This window comes from Rousettus aegyptiacus, unplaced genomic scaffold (genome assembly GCF_014176215.1).
Source record: "Rousettus aegyptiacus isolate mRouAeg1 unplaced genomic scaffold, mRouAeg1.p scaffold_m13_p_1, whole genome shotgun sequence".
Lineage (NCBI taxonomy): Eukaryota > Metazoa > Chordata > Mammalia > Chiroptera > Pteropodidae > Rousettus > Rousettus aegyptiacus.
This window is the reverse complement of record NW_023416284.1, coordinates 111051461-111076109: the sequence shown is the minus strand read 5'-3', so window position 1 is coordinate 111076109 and position 24649 is coordinate 111051461. Positions and strand designations below refer to the sequence as shown.

Sequence of the window (24649 nt, the reverse complement as noted above, 5' to 3'; positions counted from 1 at the left end):
TGCTGGTACATTTTGTAAGAAGTGGGACATGGGTGTATGGCCAGCAGCAGTAAATGGAGTTTCCTAATCATGGCCTCAACAGGATCACTCTGGAGCTGACTGTTTACTGATTATACCAGAGGAAGAAGCTCCGTAGGTGTCCTGATTCTGGATTGTGGTTTAGAAGTTGCTCTTGTAAGTTAACCTAGAATCTGTTTCTTCAGCCTTTTATAAACTAGTTAACTGATTTTTCCTGCTTAAACTAGCAGGAGTGGATTTGTTTCTCTATTACTGAATTCTCTGCAGCTAAACTCTGACCAATATAACCTGAGAGCCATGGACGTCAGGTATTATCGATCCCACATAGCTCCCCATATCTGTTATCAATTCTTTAGAACTTGGAGAGGCAAAGAATGGGCAGTTAGGCTCTCCTAAACCTCCAAAGGTAGTCAACTAAGCATGGTGTCAGAATTAAATGACTCAACATTTTAAACAACGTGCACTGAAATCAAACAATGATTAACTATACAAAATTATTATGTACATGATTATAAAATGGAATAAAAATCTCAAAAATATTATATAAAATAAGTTATGTAAGAAGTGTTAATTTAATCACTCCTATGACCTACTATCCAAGATAAAACTAAGAAAGTTCAGGAATTTAATAGTGGGTCAAAAATAAAAGTGACATATATAGTGATATCAAAGAGATGCTATTGCTTACTCAATATTTGAAATGTAGATGGAAAGTTGTTTTTAAAAACAAAGTGAACCTCTCAGACACTTCCCAATTCTTGGAGGAGAGAAAAAAAAGCAAATAAAACATAGGCCATCTATGGAACAAGTCTCAAAAATTAGAAAATATTAATCAGGACAAGGTAAGATAAACCATCAAATAAGATGACAACAGTTTAAGCACTTTGGATTATAAATGTGACTAGTATAAATTTATCAATTAAATAATAAAGTCACTATATACTGCTTACAAAAGAAATTATGAAATCAGAATGACGAATGAAGTCAGAATGGGTTAAAAATAAAAGCTTTGTGGGAAATATACCAAACTCAAACCAAAACAACAACAGAGGGAGAAAAAAACCCAGCAGAGGCAGCACAATAATTTTAGACAAAATCACATTTAAGATTCAAATTGTTAAGTAGGTAAAAATGGTCATTTTAAAAATCTACCACAAAGAAGGGATAAATACTATTATTTGATGAAATATATGAAATAAAAACTAAGAAGTACCAGGAGAAATGTATAGGCACACAATTTATTGGGAAGCTCATAACTTCAAGTTCTAGCAGACCATATAACTGTTAAATAATTGAGGGAAAGAGAACATTTGTTCCTTATAAAAAGTGAATAAACTCTCTAAAAATACTCATCTGTTCCTGGTTATAGTGTAAAACAAAAGACACCTCTTCTTGAAAAAACATCGACACTCTATGTTAGTAATCTTAAGATGTTTATAATTCTACGTACAAAGACTCTATTTACACAAATAAATAAAGGTAGTGTAATTCCAGTTACATAGATACCAATAAGTTACCATTTGAGTGCTTAATATCTCTTTTATAAGGTCGTTTATCCCATTCATGAGGGCTCCACCTTCATGACCTAATCAGCTTCCTAAGGCCCCACCTCCGGATACCATCATATTGAGGGTTAAGAATGCAACATATAAATTTGGGCAGGGAGAGCACATAAACATTTAGTCCATAACAGTTACTACCTACGAGGCTATGACAGGCCCAAAGACAGACCATAAGAACATTCTGGTTTTGTCTAAGACCTAAAATAAAGACTTCAAATGAAAACCTATACAAAATAAAGCTACATCAGAATACTATTAACAAGGCACTTTATCATTTTTCCCAACAAAAGAACCACCCCCAAATACTCTGAAATAATATATTTAATTAGACATCTAGCAATAAAAGATATACCCTTTATAGATGACCAGGATTGTACTATAAAATCCATTCTAAATAGCCTTAGTATGTTAACATGTGTATGAATCTTTGGTTGGAGAGGTAGAAGGAATCAGTTAAACTGAAGCTTATCTCACTAGATCAGTCAGCATGCCTTTTGTTGAAAGGTATAGAACATCCAAGTTAAATCTGTTTTTAAAAAGTGGGGTGGGGGCATTTATTGGCTAATAGAACATAAGAGTAGAAAGGCAAGGATGTCTTTTAAACGAAACTGGATCTCAGGGCTGAAACCATGTCACCAGGAGCCAGACACTCCCCAGTCCTGGCTTTGTTTCCTTCTGTATTGTTTCCACGCCCAGGCAGCCATGCCTATTCTGGTAACAGTAGAAAGGATAAAATAGCTGCCAGCAGCCTCAAACTTATAGTCTTTTCCTCTCAAACTAAAATAGAAGGGCTACTCTTACCCATCAGAATGAACAAAAGTCCTGGACTTTGATTCCATTGGCCAAATCAGGTCACATGCTTATTCCATAATCGATGCCTATGGCCAGAGAAATATAAGCTATGCCAAATGGCTCAGGCCACATGCCAAATTCATCCACATCCTGACAGCTTTGAAATAATAACAGCACTCACAACAAAACAACAACCACAACAATAAAAGGAATAGAATCCTACCAGACCTATAAGAATGTCTACCACTGTCAGATTTCCCTTTTAAAAACTGTATAGGAAATAAACTGAGATAAAGAAATGAGCTTAAGGAAGCATCACACCAGCTTTACTTTTTAAAATCTTGGTAATTGCTAAATATTCTGCTTTTCTTTAGCCATGTAACACTACTACTTCTCCTCAGGTATCTATGAAGCTGAGGAACACAGGCAAAGAATACTGACTAGACCTGGCAGTGTAGAGCGTCCTTAAAATTTTCAGCTTTAAAAAGACCTTGTACTAGCCCACAAATTTCTACTCATACGTCCAGAGAGATCAGCATTTGTGGCAGAAACTATTCTCAATTTTTATCAGAAACCTCATTTGCTGCTAGCCTCATATATTTTTTAAATGACTGGCCTAATTTCTCCAAATCTACACATATCACATATTTTTCTTGGCTATAATTAGTCATTAAGACTTATTAGCATAGGAGGAGTTTCGAGAAACTCTAAATCACAAGTCAGTACTGATTTCTGTTTTTATGTTTTTCTTGACTTTCGGGAAAAGTATTTGTTTATTCCACCTGGAAAAAGCCACCGCATTAGGTTTTCTCTTTGTACCCCTCAAGAATAGTTATTATTATTAGAAGGGGGAGTTAAGGTAACACATTGGAAGCATTAAGTCGAGTTTAAGCAGCCTCTCAAGCCTGTGACTAGAGCATAGCAAAATTTCCAAAAGTCAGGAGAAAAGCAAGTTAAAACAAACCCTTTATGAGCTGCTACACGTGGGGTGGATCGATAACTCTAACTGACAACTTTTCATATGAAATTCAAGCAGTCTGAAGTTCCCTTTTTCTATTTCCTGAGTATCTGTTCTCTCTACTTCAAAGGGCTGTGCACTGCAAAGCAAGGAGAGGTGGCTCATACACAACAGCATTCCTCTTCTGTGTAAATCCTAACATCCGGCAGTTCTGGGCTGCCAGGCAATGATAAAAGGGCACAGGACTTTGATTGTTTATTTTTCAGTAGTGAAGGCAGAGAAGCACTGTGAACAAGAGGACAAGTTTAGGAGATGAGCGTGGCTGGGTTCCAACCACTGCTCTGCCACCTACCAGTCTTGTGTGTAACCTTGAGCAAATTATTTAACTCTCCGAGCTCCTCCTTTCCTCATCTGTAAAATTAACATTGTTATGATAATATTTATCTTGGTTGGTTGGTAGGAGATTTAAGTGAAGTATGTATTGTGAAGTGGTTAACCTAATTTGCACTTTAAAACAACAGCTGATATTTACTGATATTTATTAATATTTATTATGTACCAGGTATAAGTGCACCCAATTCATGTATTTATCCATTAAACAAATATTTATGAGTACTTGACAATGTACCAGGCACTGTTCTCGAAGATTGGGATATTTCAGCAAAGACAATAAAGATTCCTGTGTGGAGCTTAATTCTTGTTGGATAGCTATTAAAGATTATAATTAATAAGCATAATATGCATACTATATAAAACCAACAATAAAAATGAAAACGAAATTTCTCAAAGTTAATTGGTATGATAAAGGCTTGCCTAAAGTCTTTGAGAGCTACTGGCCTCTGCAAACACTTCAGATATAACAGCACAATGAAGGCAGCCAAGCAAACTTAAGGAACCAGAGACTTTCCTGCACCAAGGGTTCTGGTATCAGTTGCAGTTGAGTTCCCTCTTGCTGGAGATAAATGAAAATGAAAGCAGTATGAAGATTTCCTACAATGTTGAAATGCTACAAATGTTCTAAAGATCTAAGGAAATGGAGTAGACTATTCATCTTTCTCACTTACTGTAAGAGTTTTAGGATAGTGACTGCTCTCCCATAATTTCAAATAACAGCAAAGGGCCATTTAGCAATATACTAGGGTTGAAGTGATATGTGGAACAGAGCTGTGCCTTTCAGTTTCTACTTATTGGTAACTGCTCCGACACATTTTTGGATGGTGATCCTGTTCTCAACCTGAATATACCTTAAGCATCAGCCATCAAAATCAGGAACAGGATGGGTATTGTTTTAAAGGAAGCTGCCATCCATTGTGTTGATTGCCATTGGTGGTAAGCTAGAAAAGAAAAAACAAGAAATTTCACTTGACAAAAGCAATAGAACTATGTCCATCTTGTAACTAAAGGAGGAGGGGGCAAAGAGTATTGGATAAGCTTTCAGGAAAATGCAAATCAAAACGATAATGAAATACCACTTCATTCACATCTACAAACATGGCTATATTTAAAAAGACATAAAAACAAGTGTTAGTGAGAATGGAACCCTCACACATTGCTGGTGGTAATTTAAAATGATGTAGCTACATAGAATATCCATGCACTGGAATATTTAATAATAAAAAGGAATGAAGTGTGGGTAGTTGCCACAACATGGCTAAACCTTGAAAACATTATGCTAAATGACAGAAGCCATTTAGCATAAAGATCATATATTATATGATTCCATTATGTGAAATGATCAGAACAAAAAAACCCATAGAGACAAAGTAGATTAGTGGTTGTCAGGGACTGGAGGGAGGAAGAAAGAACGAAGAAAGCCTGCTAACGGGTACAAGACTTTTTTTGTGGGGGGGGGGGGGGTGATGAAAATGTTCTAAAATTAGATACTGGCGATGATTACAGAATTCTGAATATACTACAAACCATTGAAATGTATACTTTAAATGGTTGAATTGTATGGTATATCAATTTTATCTCAATAAATCCATTAAAAAAAAAAACCATTGGGCACTGTAGGCAAAGTAAGTTGTCTTTACCCAAAATATTTCTCATTTTCACATTATTCAGTATTTCCCCCTGCCCCATGGTATGATTTGACTTGTGGGTGGGCTCTGTGTCACTGAAATATTTCTTGCCCTTTCCCTACCCCTGTTTTACTAAGCTTGTGAAATTATACCTTATTAACTTCATACTGGGGCTTAAGGCTTTGCTTCCAACAAATATTCAAAATAGCTCAAGGAAAGATTTCTCATTGAGCCTTTTCAGTCATGTGCTGTTTAGTACGAATGAGTTTGTAAGATCTTTTGCTGACACGGGGATCTGAATGAGGATAAAGTGCCACAGGATGAAGGAAGAGGGCACAGAGAAAAAAGGGTTGAGGATGTGCACATTTTCATCTCAATATCTTAACAGCATTGATCTTTGCTAATGCTCTGACCTGTCACCCCTTTTTCCTTCCTTTTTCATCCACTGATCCGTATAACCTCTGCATCCTGCAGGGCATGATTCAAAAGCCACTTTTACCAAAAGCATGATTGCATAAAACAACTACTCATATATCTATTTTCTCTGCTTTTGGTCCATATCTTTATTTATTTTAATTTGAAATTACATTGAAATTTTTTCATTCTGCTCCATATATACCAGTTCTGCCCTTAATATAAAAAATTAGTTCTGTTATACATCTCTGTATTAGATGGCAGATAGGCTTTCTTTAGAGAATCAGCTCCAGCTGGTAGTCAGGAACTCTCTGAAAAGGACAACGAACCATAGCCACCCTCAGCTAGGAGTATTTTGTGACCAATCAGCTATGTCTGCAATGAACATGGGAGAAGGTGCACGTCATTCCTGATTGCTGTCACTGCTTATGAAGGCCTTTGTTATTTGATATTTCTCTCTACCTTATCATTAGACATGATTTTTACCTACACAGCTGAGAAATTTCCTTCACTGTTATATACAAGTGTCAACTGGCTTGCTAGTGATATCATTTGCTAAATATCCTAACATCTTGTACTTTAAAATACTATGAGATACTACAATATTTCGTCTTGCCACACTACCCATGTGACATAGATCTTCTGACTTCCAGGAATAAGAAAAATAATTTTAAATATATAAATTTGACATATTGTATAACAGACACTATTGCTTGCCTTCACCCCTCCTGCCTCCTTCTGGAAACAATTACAATGTCATTCTGTGATCCACCCTTTTCTCATGGGTTCGCACGACTTAGGGGAGGCTGGCACCACTATCGACCAAAGAGCTGAAGACTGTTTGGATGAAGCCAACTATGACAGTCCTATTCCCCACCCTGGGGTTGTTTTAAACAAGTAATGTAATGCAATCTGGAGAAGTCTTCTCCTCTTTTCAAGACTCACAGATGTTCTTTATCTAGATGTTGTTGTGTCCGGATGCTATGCCCAGACTGCTAGAGCCATCATGCTGTGTCTGAAAACAGAGTTACCATAGGGAAGAGAGAAACAGAGAAAATGCAAAGAGGCAGAGCCAGGGTCATGTCGACCAGCACCGGGAGCTTCCCAAACTTTTGGACTTCTTATCAAGAGAATAATCTTTGTAATTCTTAAACCCACTTGAATAGTTTGCTGATACTTCTCCCTAACTGATTATATATTATACTCATTCTAAACTATAGGTATTTCTATATATCTGATAGCACATACGTAAACTTTTATCGTTAATCAAAAATCTTTTTTCAGTGTATATGTGTGTGTTATTTCAAACGTTCTAACACTTCTATAGTGTAGTTATTTTACAAGAATTACCATCTCCAATTAAAATAAAGTAACTGAGACCCACACATGCCAAATATCACACAACTGGTTAGTGGCATTCTTCATTCATTCCTTTAGGCCATCTGGCCTGAATCTAAGAGTGACATTGTTGAGCAACACAATTAGTTGATGTTTCATCCAAGAAAAACGCATTCTTTGTGTCAAACATCAACCTAAGGACTGGTAACAAACATGAAAGAATCCTGATTTCAAGGAGCTTTTAGTTTGTAGAGAATAAATATATTAGACAACTATTGGGAGAAAATGTTATGCAACTGCAGTTATACAAGTCCTTTAGAGCATTTAAGAGAATGTGAAAGTGTATTAGAGAAACCTAATCTGGGCCAGGATATCAGAATGGCCTTCCCCATTGAGCTGAACTTTAAACTCTGAGGATAGAAAGGAGTTCATTCAGTGAGGTAGTTAGGCTAGGTGGAAAGCATTTCGAGTAAGAACAGTATGTGAACATAAGGCAGGAAGGAGCTTGGGTTTCTCAAGAAACAAAGAGAAGGCCAATCTGCAGGAACATGATGTTCATGGTGATAGAGACATACTGAGACAAGGTCACATGGGCCAGGAATGTTACGAAGAACCTGAAGACACTAGAGTTTTAATAAGGTAAGTGACAGTATTGAATTTACACTTATAAAGAATTGGAGGATGGATTAAAGAGAGGCAAAAGTGGAAGGTGTAGATGTTTATTGAAGAGTAGGCAAGAAATGATAGTGTCTTAGACAAACTAATTTATTTGTCTTTCTCTTTCCTAAGTGCTCTCCCACTCAAATCCTCCTATCTTGGTAACAGCACAGTCCACAAACCATTGTGGCATTGGGATTCAATTGTCTTTCAATCCTAGACATTGGACATGAGTCACAGAGAAGTACTTCCCTGGAGCCTGAAGTATGTGTTACAAAAGTGGATGTCAAGAGTTAACAGGTCACACTGTGCCAGTTCTGTGCAGATGTTCTTATAAATTTATTTTCCATAAGGTTGTGGTGTGGCTCCTCTCATGCAGAACTCATGCCAGGGGCCTCTCAGGCTTGGGTCTAGAAGTGGCCTTTTTGAGTAACACAATTTATTGTTCTTTAATCCCAGAAAAATCAATTACTAAGTGCGTGCTTAAGCAACTGAATAGACTAAGTGCTAATAAGGACAGGATTGTTAAATATAAGCCAGTTAATTGCTGAGGAACAACGATCATAAATGACTGCCTTAGACCTGTAGCCCTTCTCTTTGTTAATTGTATGGCAGATTCAGTTTTATATTAAGGATTCCACTGTGACAACTGACAGCAGGCGGTGACAAAGAAAACCCACCCCTGTCCATATGGACAGTCTCAAAATCCCCAGCTGGATGCACACACACCTGGGCTAGGCAGGTGGACTGCCTTAGCAGCAGCTGCAAAACACAACAGAGCTAAGAGCGTCTGAGGGTCTCCAAGACCTCAAGGTACCTGCGCACAGGCACAGGCATTTTATAATTGGAACCATTGAGAGGCGTGTTTGTATGCTCACCTTCAACCTGCTTTCCTGCAGCCTGCACATGGAGCAAGAAAGCTTCTCAGGCTGCATGGGTGGGCAGTGAATGTGGAGTCGTGGGCCTACAGGTGGGAAGCGACGTAGTCACTGCCATCATTGCGAGCAGTGCCCTGGAGCGGCCTTAGGCACTGCCCAGGTCACTGGCCTTGCAGCTTGCCAGCCTGCAGATAGGCCCTGGAGCGCCAGATGGGCCTTTGCTCTAGGCCCATCTGGACCTGGGAGCACCGCCACCCTGAAGGCTAAGGCTCCAGAGGCGCGGCCCATCCTCCCGGGAGCTCAGCAGTGCAGTCCCCCCACCCTCCCCGGCCCCGCGGCCCATGGGCGATCACAGCAGAGTCTGAGCCTTAGGTTGAGAAGGAAGCAGCATGAGAGGAGGAAGGTGGTGGCCCCCAAGAACAAGGGCACCATAGGGAGATTGCTTCCCTGGAAGTCAAACTGTCAGTCCAAAAAGATTACTAGTTCTGGTGATTTCTTCTTGAAGGCACGTATAAGACACAAGACTGGACGCTTTAAAACTTCAGAAAGCCACCTAACTGGATCTAATATGTTGAGCATAATTAGAAATAATTAAAAATACACAAAATGCAGCATTAAATTCTGGAACCTTCACAGAGGACATTTCATTGTGATGATACACAGATTGGAGTAGTGAAGTCAGTAGCCCAAAGGAAAGAATATCCACCTCTGTCTAAACAATTGAAACTGATCCTGTAAGATTAAATTGGTCCTATGATATTGTACCTATAATGAAGAAAACAAGAGTTTGAATCATGACTGAAGCCTGAAATTAAAAGGAAAATGCAGTAGAAATGTCACTATAGTATATATCTGTCTCCTCTGTCTTCTGCTTCAAAAGTCTGTTGGACTTAAATGATTCAGTCATTTTGTTCAGTGACAATGATGAAAATAACAGGACCAACAGAAAAGAAAATATATATCTGAATTAGATGATTAGCATGTTCTTCCCTAGAACCATCCTCTGGAAAAGTAGAAGCAGCACTAGATAAAAATACCTATGGAGTACAGCATGAACTGAGAACCATTCCAGAAGATTCGGAGTTAAACACAGTACCAGTTTGATGTTTCTATTACCAATACACCTTTAAAATGTCATGAAGTGATATCTCAAGGAATTTAAGTCCATCTTTATGTTGGAAGCACTTTTGAAGGAGCCATTCTAAACTGTGGAAATGAACCAAAAGGAACATTATCCTGCCTATTAATAGAGCCTATAATTTTTTTTGTTGTTGAGATTTTAAGATACAGCTAGATGAACAAGAAAAAGATCCTGTAGATATTACTTTAAATACCTCTGGCCTAATTAAATGTGAACGGTGTAATGTCTGAAAATTACCAGTAGTGTTTCTACAGATAGTACCAGCAGTTTAGCAAAGGCTGAGAATAAGCCTACAAAGAATAAAAAGAGTTTGAAATAACTGCTAAGGAATAAATGAGTTAACAATTCTAGAACAATATATTATTTTAATTTTTCAAACTGGCCCTGATCCTCTGGCAAATATGATATCTGAAATTATTATTACTTTAATATAAGAAATAACATTTCTAATTTCTCTGTGAAAACTCCCTTTGAAGAAGCCAACAGCAGATGTGTTGCATATTAAAGAAGCATCAAAGGAAGGTGTGTGCAAAAAGAAAACGAAATTTTTAAAGTGTCCTTTGACCTTTACATCTAAAATATGACTTTTGAAACAAACCAGAACTCCATTGTTTTGATGAGGAAGAAACTAAAGAGAGCCATATCATTTCCACTGGTTCTATATAAAAAAAAAAAAAATGATAGTATATCAAGCACCTCTAATTAAGGGAGGCTATTACCAATGAGGACCTATACTGCCTCATCATTAAAAACCAGAATTTTTTTAGCGATATTATCACATATTTTTATTTCACATAAGTTAATTTTTCACTAAGCTTTTACCGAGTCTTTAGATTTCTATCATATTGTATATATTTGTTTTCTGGTATCAAACTATCTGGGTTTTGAATTGTAACATTGACACTTGTGTGACATTTAAGAAGTTAATCTGTCTCTACTTGTGTTTCCTCATTTAAAAAATGGGAATAATTAAATCTTTCTAAAAAGGTTGTTGTGAGAATTAAGATAATCAAGCCCTAGGAGAAGTTCCTGGCACATATGAAGTATTCAATAAATGTTAGCCTAATGTTATTGTTGTTATAGTGTTTTAAGCCTTTTAAAAAGATGTGGGTTTTTTTAGATTAGGTAATAATTTGTTGAGCAAGTACAAAAATATGATTTCATTCATTTCCTTCAATAAATATTCAAAGTGCCAAAATAAAATCATGCCACCATCATTATCATCATCACATTTATTATTTTATGTGAGGGTATGCTTCTCGCTAATCCAAAACATCAAGACATTGTGGTAAAATTGAGGAGAATCAGAACTCTGTCCCTTCTTACTATGCAAAAGCAACTGTTATCTTATTAATCTAAAGATCATTAATAACCCCAACTATCACCGTAATATTTAAGGCATAATTTAATATAAACATGAATAATGGGGAGATATCAATTTAGTTTTGCCCATAATCAAGTCTTATCCACAAATTAAAGGTCAATCAACTCTTGTCTATAATGTCAAAATTGCAAACAATCTTATTTTATTGTGAAGATGTTTCCATAAGGTGATATAGAGTATGGTAAGTCAACAATGGAATAGCCATGCCTAAATCTTGCCTGTTTCTTAGAAGGAACATTAACATAATATATCAAATTTACAATTTACCAAGAAGCATACAGCCAATATTGTCAAAGGAATTTATTATACATAAATGTCTGTATATTTTTTCTTTAAAAGTAACAAAAGAATGGATTATATGTAGGTAAAATCTGACATTAATAAAAAGAAATGGACAAAGATGGAACACACAACATGAGATCTTTGAACAATTCAAAAGACCTAAGACCATCCACAAATATCTCAAATTCTTAAATCAACTATAGAATATGAGAAGGCATGTTTTTTAGATTTCAGGATTTAAATTCGATAAAATCACAAGTGGGTGCTTCTGATTTTTGTTTCCTGTGTCAAGCACTAACTAGTTTGTTTTTGTGGTTGTTTTGTTTTGTATTCTTTTGTTTTATTTGCTACCTAGAAGTCTTTGTCAAAGCAACCACTAAAAGGTGATTTCCACATTTTCTAGGATACCAATGCATCAAACCATTTTTAATTTATCAAATGTTGACAGGAAATAAATGAAATTTCTCTTTAAGCTACACCATGAATTGTGATAACAGCAGGTGACTAGTATATTTTAAAACCCCTTTGTTCATCATAATCTTCTCTGCCTTTTAACTTCATTAATCTAAGCATGGGTAATATTTGCCCTGTTATTTTTTTTCCAAAGACAAAAATCAGGGATAATATCTTTTAATATTTACTACAGTGCATCCATTTTGAGATAATATAAGCAGAGGAGGCTTAACATTAAATGATCTGTAACTGCTGGTTCTTAGGGAGGAAAGATGGCTAAAGTCTCCAGTACTGTTCCTACATCTTCTTGTGAGAGGGAAGGCCCACAGACCTGCAGTCACTCCAGGAAATGTCTCTTTTAGCTTGACATCAGTTCTGGTAGTCAGTGACCACTGGTGAACTCAGTCACACAGATGCATAAAATAAATTAAAAAGTAAATCATCATCAAAAATGGAACCAATCTGATAGAGAGTGCACCTTGATTGCAGTGACGGGGTTAAGAGAAATCCATCGGATGAGGTCAACAGCAAACCCTGGCCTACCTTTTCACCTATCACAAGGAACAACAAAAAATCTAAAACACTAAATATTGGGAACTGAATGCTTTAACTTCTTTTGCTGTTGAACGAAAACTCAAGTAAAGCCACTACATAAGTATCCTTTCTTTCATTATCCCAACTGGTCACATTTCATAATATAGGACAGATAATGGATCTCAAAGGTACAACTCGGTAGCTAAAAATCCATCAAATTCATCATTCCAGGTCAAGGACATTATCTCAGATCTTAGAAGCTAAATTCATCCAATTTAAGGAGAAAGCTTACTGGCTTCTGGGTATAATTCTTGTGTACTAGATTATGTTGTTAGTGAGAGAGACAAATTAGGAAAGTTATCAAGAACTTTTACCATGAAGACGAGAAAAAAAGTTAACAGATTAAAACTATATTAAGATACTATAAGTATAAAAGTAAAGGAATTTTTTTAAAAGAACTAAAATACCAATTAGAATTAAATATTAGGAGTTAAAAAGTCATATAAGAGATATAAGATGGAAAGTCTCTATGCCAATAGAATAAGAAAGGAATGCAAAAGAGATAATGGATTTTATTAAATGTGAATTTGAAAACTGAAAATGTAAAAATATGTGGGATTAAGGTTTAGAAACAGAATTAAAAATTTAAAAAGAAAACAGCAAAACTATAAAAGGAAAATGGGAAATGTATTTTTGAAACAATGAAAATCATTTTTGAGAATCAGAAAAAAGGTAAGACAAAAAATAAAAATACACAATTAAAATAGCAGAAACGAAATATTTGAAATACTAATAACAACCAATCTTCAATTTATTAGTGATCCTCTCCATCTGTTATACACTATGGAGTGAATTAAAATTTCTATTTCTTCCTGTAGCTACTGTAATTTCTAGTTTATGAATATTGTTCCTAAGTAATCATTTGGGTTTTAACCTTGATTGTCTGATTTATAAAATGGAGATGATAAAGTACCTCCTCACATGGTTCTTGTAAAGCTCAAATGATTTAATTCCTATAAAGAGTTTAGAACAGTGGGAAGCCCAGATTCGAGGAGAGGAGAAATAGATTCTTTCTCTTAATGGGGGAGTAGCAAAGTCACATCGCAAAGGAGCATGTAAAACGGAATATGTGCCCATCTTTTGAGATCCAATCTACCACAGAGGGATCCTAAGAAACCTGTAATAGTGGTCACCAGATGGAGTAGTCGAACTCAGGGTATCAGATGGGATAAGAGGAAAAAGGGGAAACAATATGTAAAATTTATATATTAAAAAAATCTCATGAGTGTCAAATAAAATTGCTTCGATGAAGACATTTTCTTTGAAAAGTAAAACAAATGTTGATTAAATGGGCATTCTCTTCCCCTTGGTTCCACTGGCTGCATTATTAATGCTCCTTAATCTCCATGCCCAGAGAAAACCTCTCTTCACCTTTGGGCTTTTGTTTCCTGACACTGTGGCTGAATTCTACCAGGGCATCCTCATCTGGTTAGTCCATTCTTTTGGACCCACACCACAACACAAATACTAATATTACAGTGTCTGTTCATTCTAATATATTTGACATGCTTCTTACATAAGCTGAGGCAAGAATTTAGAAGCTTTTATCATTTCCTTATAAATGTCATTTATATTCTTTATAAGTAATATTCATTTTTAGATACTATTAAATTATCTGTATGCTTAAATAAAATATATTAAAAAACAAATATATTGGCGCTTTGTGTTATTGACATCTGGGAAGATTGATACTTATTTGCTTTTTGCTCAGACAAAATTTTGAAAAGATCCCCTCTTTAAATTTTCATGGTTTAACTATGCAGAACCCAGGGCAATACTGTACTTCTTCTGCCTCTAAAACATAAGAAACGAAATCTCAAATATAAAGCCATAATAACTCTCATTTCCTTTCCGGGTAACAGTAGCTGAGCCATGTTATCACTCCCTTGATAGCAATAGCCTCTATCCTCATAAAGTTCTTAATCCTGCTCAGTTAAAAAGACAACACTCCCACAAGAGTGGCCAGAGCCCTGAACACATTCTAGGACCCATCACTGTCACTTCAAGCCTGCCTCCCAAAGACCCCTGCTGACCCCAGTGCATGGTTAGATCACACATTTGTTTTTGATAGCTGGATTTCGGCACCATTTTTTTTTTCTTTTGGTCAGAAATCCTCTGGATAGGCTTCCTAAGGATACCATGGAGAAAAATAAACAAGTAGAATAATCAGGCTGAAATAAGCAGCCGTTGCATAACAGAGCGTGTTGTACAAAATCTATCTCCAGAAAAATCGGTTTGCAATGAAAGCCCACTTTGGTTCTTTTGATACAATTTGAAGATACACATGCATTCCTGACTCAAGTGGCATCATTTTATCTTTATTTCTGGTATATTAAATGTAAATATTAACCTTCCAGTTTAAGTAGTCTCCCAAAATATATACCATGTTAATTAGAATACTGAGTTTTGAGCGTTTTTTTTTTTTAACTCATTAATCGTACTCTCTCAACTTAAAGGTGATAGTAAAAGTCATTAGTACATATAAAGTGTGACTATTCAGGAAGGAAAATTATCTCTATGTATGGCCTAAGAAATCCCATGCTTTCTTTTTTTGTGGTCACATCTACCACAAGTGAGCTGCCATCCCTTCTATATAGTAGCTATCATTTTGAGTACTTTTGTTTAAAAGAAATATCATTATGTCCAATACCTGGGCTGTATCAACCACTGCAGTGTATAATAACTTTCCCATATTTTCTGATAAGTGCATTTTACCGCGACAAATACTGCACATAGTGTTCAGTTACAGCAACCAGTAATGTAACAATCTTTACACCATCTCCTAAACTAATCAAGATGCTTAATGGTTTTTTATTAGATAAATACTGACACAAGATCATGTATGTTCCAATAAACTCATACAGAAATGTTTCCCCTTTCTTTCGTCTTTATTTAAAAAAAAAACAAAACATAAGCCTCAAAGTTAAAACAAACAAAAATTCATCCAAAGTGTTCTAGAAAAAGAGCCACATTATCAATCATTTGTTAAATCTACATATGCATCTATTACCCTCCCCAGCTTGAGAATACACTCTTTAACACAGGAGGAAAAAATAAATAGGTTAATCAGAAGAAAGGTCATGCCTTGTCTGTTGTAATATAGTCTGATCACCCAAAGGGATTGATTTTTAAAAGAATCCATATCCATGACTCTTATAGACATTCTGCCATCCTGCAGCCAACAACAGGGTAGTCTGCACTTCTAAGGTCATTCGGAGTACTTGAATTCCTGTGGTTCTCTCCAAAAATCCAGGAAGTTCTGTAGACTTGTGTTTTGTTGTGAAGTTAGAATTCTCAGTCCTTTTTTCCTCGAAAGAAAATAAAGCTATGCAAACAAAAGTGTTAAATAAGAATAATTTAGCAACACCATTTTTGTTTTGTTTTATTTTGCATATCTCCAATACCTTTACCTCCAATCTTGAAATAAAATCAAGGAAAACTATTTTTTTACAATAATCAATCAATCAACTTCTCTCCCTTCTCTTACTCTTGTTGAAAAACATGTGGTGGCAGAAACTAAACACACTTGGCTCTTGATCCAGTCCAAACACATAATTCAAAGGAACCACTAGTTATTTCTGAATGCTTAGTTTAAAAATACTAACCATTCTACGACTTCTCCTCTCTCATCTAATGCAATCTTTCTTCTCTCCCACACCAGATTCTTTCTCTTCTGCCCCAAGAAGCAAAGTAAGATTCTTAATACTGTCAGTAAAAGTAAAAAATATTGAGCTTGTACCACAGCAGTTGCCTGATTTATCTCTTTCCTCAAATGAAACAGTACAAAAACAAACGAACAAACAGGCAAATCGGAAATCAAGAAAAGTAAAAAATTCACCCATACTACCCTATTTTTTCTCCCTATCTATCTTATTTTGATCTTTTTTGTAAACACAGCACTTCACTACTATAATCACGAATAGCACCACTACCAGCAATCATTTAGCATGAAAAAACTAAAGTTTTGTCCAATGCAGTAACCTTAGTTTGACCTAATAATCAACGCTCTCTCTTCATGTGACTCAGTCTCTGTTTATATGACTCCAATAAATCTTCAATGTTCCATTCATTCCTCCCCTTCTCCTCTTCAAGATGCCATCAGCTGAATGGGGAAGGGTTGTGACCTACAAGGCATCAGATTTTGGAAAAGGGATCTGAAGGTAATCTCTGCAGAGCAACTGGTCTGGGTTTATTTTACTACTCAGGTCAACATTTAGAATATTTACTTTTTATTTTTTGGTGGGAAGTAGGAATTGCTGGCTCAGCACTGAAGTCCTTGAACTCACACATTTGCCTCCAGTATCAGAATACTGTCACCCCTAGACGCCACCTCCTGCCAGCCTTCTCTGTACCTCTCAGTTCTCCCCAGGGCACACATTCATTTCCAAATCCCCTTAATAACCAGCCTAAATTGGTACATTGGACAAAGCCAGTATGATCAAAATACAACTTTTTTTTTTAAATCCTCCTTTTAAAACATTTTTTTTAGTTTAAGAAAGTCTTCTTCCTCCTGTACTTGACTCTTTCACACTTATAAGCAATCCTTCAGTCATTACAATTCACGAAGCATTCTAATTTAGTAGAGTAAGCTATTATACATGATGATGAAAACTCAGAATGTGATCTTAACTAGAATCTTCTCTCCTTCCTCTTGCTAGATTCTGAGCTAGCCACCTGCAATAAAAAAGAGGTGTAGGGTCCTCCTCTTTTCATGTTTAATCCTACTCATTTTCTTCCACTACCCTAGTAATCAAGATTTAGAACTCTCGAAGATTGGGCTGAGATAAAGGAAGGATTAAGGGGCACAGACAATAGCAGGCACCATTGCCTTCTGGAGAGCTGGCCACCTGGGGAAGTGTTCAATACTGACTTTTCCTCACTGTGGATCTCAAAGGTTCCTTGGAGATTGCCTTCACTGAGAATCTCCATTTCTAATCTCTACTGACATGTGGATGGACCACTGCCCTTCTGGAGCCCCCAAGTTTCAGAGTGGCTCAATCAATTTGGACTTTCACTAGTAAAAGACCCTTCTTCCTACCAACTCTGAGCAAGAGCTTCCTACATGGACCACCATGGAAAACACTCATACATCTTTTATCCCAATAAGCTCTGGAAGTGTTACCCAGTTCTCATGATGCCACCTCTATCCTGCTATCACAAATAGGCACTGTTCTCTGTGGTATCCAAGTGTTGGGAACACCTTTCAAACTCTCTGAGTGGTCCCATTGAAGCCTCTTCCCAAACTGAGCTTGAAGTGAAGGAGATAGAACCGCACCCCCCCCACACACACACACATCCCTTTTCCCTTCTCAAAAATCTGTTTACTTTTTCTACCATTTTATAGTCTTGTAAATGACGGACCCCTAGATAAGAGGTCTATGGAGTGTAAAATTTGGTATTTTCCACTCCTTTTGTAAATTAGCATATGATAATTTAGCACCTCCACACTTTGGAATTTCATTTATTCCATGTGTGAGTCCCAAAACTTGAATTTTAACATTTCTAACTGTTCCTTTTTACTTATACCACTTGGGTTATGATATGCTGTATCATTGAACTAAAGGCTGGTTCTCTCTTAAATTCCTGCACTCTTTCTAATAAGTCCAGAGAAGTGGGCCACACACTTTAATATCCCTGGGCCACTTCCAGCAACTTCGTGACTGAACCAAAGCAAAGTTCTTCTACATCAAAGTTTAATGGGGGGAAAGAAATTAGATACCCTGTTAACTGACTTTCTTATCTCCCTCTGTCTTCCTGCCTATAATCCACAAAGATCAGAAAGGGTAGGTGTTCTTCTAGTTCTCTTTCTGAGGTGTTATGATTGTCTTCTCATATCCTCTCACTAAGTCTCTGTCATCTGGGAACAAAGTCATATTGTTTCCGCCAGGAATATTGTAATAAGCTATAGACCCATTGAAGTAAATGTCCTCGATTACATGAACTGATACTGTAATTGCCTGAAATTCTGCCCTTCTAAAAACATGAAGATTTTTTTTCTAATTGCTGTAGTAGTAAATCTGACCACCTCTATTCTTAAATCCAAAATCTGGTTTATTACCAGAATCACATGGACAAAGTTTTAAAATATTGATTCTTGCTCTCTCAACCACCACCAACAGATCACTGAATTAGAATTTCTGAGAGTGGGGCTGGAGATCTTATAATTCTAATGGAAATTTTGCACAGCAACCACTATTTTTACCATTAAAATGGAAAAGTCTCTGCAGAGGCTATAAATTATTCTGCAAATGAAGAAATATTAGGTTTAGACAATAAAAATCCTAAGACCTTTAATTTTAATTTCCTTCATATTTCCAGCAATTTCCAGAATATAAAGATTCACAGACATTTCCAAAGTTTTGGTACCAATCAATAATCGATATGAGCCTATTAATTAAGCCCTAATTTTTAGAAAGTCAAACACCTGCTTCTATTCTATTGTACAGTAGTTTATTCAGTACTCTTGTAACAATAATTTAAATTGATTTGGGGGGAATTTTTTTTATCGCCTTACCTTCATCTGTAGAAAGGTCACAGAAAGCATTAATAGATTTTAATACTTTTTTTTAAAATGCTAAAGGAACAAAAGCTAAATAGCACTGTGAGAAAAAATAAAAAATATGTGATTCTCACATTGTAAGAGAATTCAAAATCCGCTTGATGTCCAAGGAATGTATAATATGTGAAAGAAATATATAAAATATGTGAAACCTTTATAATGCCTCAGCCTCACAAAATAAGTCAGAAAGAGAATGTTATTAACAAGAAGCTTTTGAAAATATGAGTCTTCATTGTACCTATTCCTAAATACACTTGCTGATTCTACACAATGACACAAAAAGAGATGTAAGATACCAATTTAAGACTTCTGTCTTAAGAAGTTATACCTCCTGATGCTAGCTAGCCTCTTTTGTACAAATAAACTTGAATAGTTTGGATATATCTCAAAAATTCCTAAATCATAATCCGAAGATAGTTTCAACATCAATTCTTCCTGCAAATAACATCAGGAGGCCTTTTGTTGTTTCTATAACATATAGCCACTGCTTCCACTACAGCTTATACTTCAAAAATTAGAAGGCATGTACAAAATATTTAGAGGAAAAAATAGAGAAAACAGATGGTCTCATACTTATCTCTGGATTAGGGGAAGCCATTGCTATATCTTTCTCAGAGTTAAGTAGGTTGCACCCTAAGGTTTTAAAAAGAAATCATAAAGAAATATTTTACAAAGAAATTAATTGTAATCCTATACTTATATAGAATGGCAACCTCCAAATTTACGTAAGAAGCAAGTCATTTTAGCAATCTAAACTCAAGGGAAAGTATCCGAAGTTTTGTTTTAGATGATTTCTCTTTCCAAAATAACACCTTTAATCTCTTTTATGCCCATTTTTTTCTTGAACCAGTCTTTAAAGATCACTTACATTACTAAATGATTCAGCTCTTCAACAATCTCAGGGCATTTGTAGCTATATCTTCATTAGAATGACCTTTCAGCTCACAAACTCAGTTTCAGGGTATTTTATTTTACCTGGACACATTAGATTCATAAGAGACTGATAATATTTCTCATAGATATTACTTATGGATTTAACACCACACTTTAGCAAATACATCTTAATCTGTACTTTAAACAGGTTAATTAGAACTTGATTGCTGGGCTTTTCTTCCCTAAAAAGTTGCCCTTAATGGAACTCATACTATACAGCAAAGTTAAATGAGGTGATTCTGAATAGTCATCAAGAGTTATAGCTACCTTATTGAGGACCTATTCAGATTTCTTGACTATGAAACTGGTCTTTACTCTATATCCATTACTATAAGACCAGACTCACCTTAAATGGATAGAGTTTTAATTACATATCAACTCTATTATATTATTAAAAATCATGGTCTCCAAGATGGTATCCTTCCTATCAGGGGGTACACAAGGCAATCCATATGAGTTGAAAAGAAAATATTAATATTTCTATTTATTTTTTCATAAAAAAGAAAATTAACCTTTATCAATTTTCTAGCACTTAATATTCAGACAAACACCCACATTCTTAACCATCCATGTATCAGATGGTTGCCATCTCAAATAGATGAGGTATCTTGAGAAAAACAACTGCTCTCCAATGTGGAAGGGTTAAAACTGGTGCCTCACCTGCCTTTTTTGCTTGTAGTGTGGTGCACATAGAGGAATTGAAGTGTGACAAGCTATGTTGAAATGGATTTTTCTAGTTTTATTAAAAGAACTCTTATAAATTGTACAAGTAGTTTCAAAATACTCCTGCAAAGACCACAGATTGAATACAATACCAAGAATGTAAACATGAACAGATAATAAATATCAGAACTGATAATTATACTTCTTACATAAAATTTTCCTTATAAAATAAAAACAATAAAAATCTGGCCACCAAAAGTAAGTTGAATTTATCAAAAAATTTTTTTGAAATATAGAGTTATACTTAGTCTGGTTAACAATTACCCTCGTCTTAACTATTTGCAATGCCACAAATTATCAACAAATGATACCATCATTGACTGATAAGATGTTTTAAATAATTTATTGATTTGTGTTTAATCTACTTTGTATTTATTTCTGTGTATGATTTGTAATACATACAGTATATTAATATAATGGTAAATATATTTAATATACAAGCAAATAAAGGTATATAAAGATATTTGGGCTATAGCCATGCCACCCTGAACATGCCCGATCCCTTCTGATCTCAGAGGCTAAGCAGGGTCAGTCCTGGTCAGTACTTGGATGGGAGACAACCTAAAAAGACCAGGTGCTGTAGGCATTAAAAAAAAAAAAAAGATATTTGGGGAGTACATACTAAAATTGTTTTACCAACAGAAGCGCTACTAAAATAGTTTATAAATCACTGAACTGCAAATATGGCAGAAATAAGAAACAGAATAGAAAATATCAAAACAAACTCATAAATAAGGTTTACGTATACATACATACACATATACACACACTGTTGGGATGTGTTTTCCTGTTTTCGTACTTATTCTGAATACAAGCCTGCTTTATGTTTAGGGAATATACACAAAGCAAATATAATAAAACCCACACTAAAGATTTGACTTAGTATTTATAAATATCCCGTCTTTCTTCCCTTCTTCAACACATTTCTTCATTGCTCTATTAAGACTGAATAAGGAATTGCTCCTGAGATCTAAGAAAAACAGCAATTTGAGTGACAATACAATTAGGTTCTCCTGTATGTTTCTGGTTTAAAGATAGCCATGGCTATTTAATCCCAGATTAAAATATATCATGAGGAAGTAAGGAAGTAAAGCAGGAAAATATCTCTGTACTAGTTTTACTGGCCATGTTTAAAATTATGGCCCAGCTCATAATGCCTGGGGTAAAGTGAAGGAGTTTTCACTAATATTAGCACCTCCAAGGAAAACTGAGATAATAGTTGCCATCATCTATGAGCAGAAAAGATGTTATGACTCAAAAACCAAACACTTTAACTCTAGAAATAGCAAAAAAAAAAAAAAAAAAAAAAAAAAAACCTTTGATTATAATGAAATCTTAAAACAAATCACCTGTGAACCACTTATCACCTGATCGAATGTCTTATCCTTTTATAGAAGCTAAAATATTCTCAGAGAAATGAACTTTTCACTTTACTATGAGTTTCCCTAAGGGTAAATCTTTAGTAGAAATAATTTGATGGAGGGTTCCTACTTCATTGGTGGCAAAAACCTAAGAGAACTTCCCTTGCATATGAAAGCTATCTTTTCTTGTCTCCTATAATTTTAAAAGGTATTTTAAAAATGTTCCTGGGATCAGACTTTATGTGCAACATGTCACAAGAGAGTGAATATTTATGATCAAATTGCTCTTCTAAAATGTGTCATAAAATCAGGTTTATAGTAAATGTTCCTCACACCATTAGCTACCATAATTTTCTAGTCCTTTTCTTGGCTTCTTTTATTAATAGTGTACAATCCTCATTACTACTAACTGTTACTTGTTAAATACAGACCCATCTACCATAAGCCAAATCTCCTCCTGCTGAATGTTTTACAAGATACCTATAAATTGCCTCAAAACCCACCTGTCTGGGATTCTTAAGGGCCCTCCCTCCTAGAAATATGAAAAAGAGGTTCAATGGTCTCTTCTGGACTGTTCCATTACTAGAACTTAGTAAGCCTCAAAACAAAACTAAGTCTGGAACTATAACTCATTTGGTAAAATGTTTTTAATTAACATCTTCATAATGTGCTGTGCAGAAGAGAAAAAGAAAACTGACATTCAGAAAGAGTAGAGAAAGTAGAAGAGGAAAACTAGAAACAAAAGAGAAGTCCTTCCCTTCTTCCATTATTACTTTTGATGTCAGTGGCACATTATAAAGTCTACTTAGTAAAACTGACAGCAGTGGGTATGTTTTCCCTTCAGGCTTTGTCATGTGCTATCGAGGGTAAAGGAAGGCACCTACTAGAGGACTCTGACAATTCCTGAGGAAATCTTTCTGCTTCTTTCCTGTAGCCCAGCAGGGATGGCTCATGGCAGTTAGGCTGAACCAGATAGCTTATGTGATGAGGATGGACAGCAGGAAGAGAGTGAAACCATTCTGCGGAGTGGATAGCAAATAATCAAAGAGAAGACAGATAGCAGGAACTTCAAAGACTCAAGGGACACCATCTGAAGCAAAGTGACATTGATATCAACATCTAGGAAATGACAGAGGCAGATAAATTGCTTGGGCAAGAAAAAAGAGATGAGATGACCCAGTTTAAGCAAAAAGTAATTTGCTAATCACAAAGCAAAGCAATAACACAATAGACTCCTCTCTCCACTCACACACAGCAGGTATAGTCATCATCCAGATACAGCAGTAGACAGAAAAGGAGATCAACTCAAATGTGACTGGTGCTCAAACCACAGAGGGCTTCTTTGGAACAAGAGCTCATACCAAAGAAAAATTGGCAGCCAGTGCCACCTGCAGAGGAAAGATATATCTTCTGCAGGCACCAGCTCTCCAAAGCTGACAGCCTGATATATTCTGCTGAATAAATTGAAAAACTTTCAAGCAGTGTAAAAAAAGGTAGTCTGAAGTAGACTGCACTGTAGGGATCCAATCAAGTTAAGAATGTCTGGAGCCTGTGGCAACACCTACACCAGGAAAAAGGTCCCAAACTCTAAGTTAAGTGCAAATGAGAAAATATCATGGTGGGTTTTGTTTCTTCCTGTATGTTTTAGATGTTTTTTTCGGGGTTCGTATGCTGTGCTTTTTTAAGACACAAAACTGCAAACTGTTCTTTTCATATATGGAGAAAAGCAGGCACAGAAAGTACTTTTTCCCAGGACAGAGAGCAGGTGTGTTACTTTCTCCTTGAATTTTTTATTCAGTTTTTTGATGCCACTTGGCCTTCCTCTAGGTTCTGCTCAAGTCCTGCCATCTCCATGAATCTCTCTTTAATGAAGCCTTCACTGATCTCTCCTCACTCTCAACTTGTAATTTACTTATTGCTCGACCCATTCATTGTGGAGCTTAATTATTAAATAGTCATGACTCACTTAATGATGGAATAGGTTCTAAGAAATGTATTGTGTGGCAATTTTGACATTTTGCAAACATCATAGAGTGCGCTTCCACAAACATAAATAGTATAGCCTACTACACACTTAGGCTATATAGTATAACCTGTTCCTCCTAGGCTACAAACATGTAGAGCATGTTACTGTACTGAGTAGTGTAGGCAACTGTAACACAATGGTAAATGTTTGTATATCTAAATATACCTAAACATAGAAAAGGTACAGTCAACATATGGAATAGAAGATAAAAAAAATGGTATATCTGTATAGGACACTTACCAAAAAGGGAGCATACAAGACTGGAAATTGCTCTGGGTGAGACAGTGATGAGTGGTGAGTGAATGTGAAGGCTAGGATGTTACTGTATAACACTGTAGACTATATATAAACAGTATACACGTAGGCTATACTAAATTTAGAAAAATATTTTTTCTTCAATAATTTTCCAACTTTAGCTTATTGTAACTTTACTTTATACACTTTATTTTTTTAACTTTTAAATTCTTTTATAACAACACTTAGCTTAAAACACAAATACATTGTAAAACTAAACAAGATTTTCTTTCTTTATATCCTCATTCTAAAAGTTTTTTG

General features: G+C 35.7%; 2 pseudogenes; both read left to right on the top strand.

The window, feature by feature from the left end:
* Positions 1–8708: 8708 nt before the first annotated feature.
* LOC107511355 lies at positions 8709–10577 on the top strand (annotated as a pseudogene).
* A 10597-nt stretch (positions 10578–21174) lies between these two features.
* LOC118605461 lies at positions 21175–21293 on the top strand (annotated as a pseudogene).
* Positions 21294–24649: the final 3356 nt, after the last annotated feature.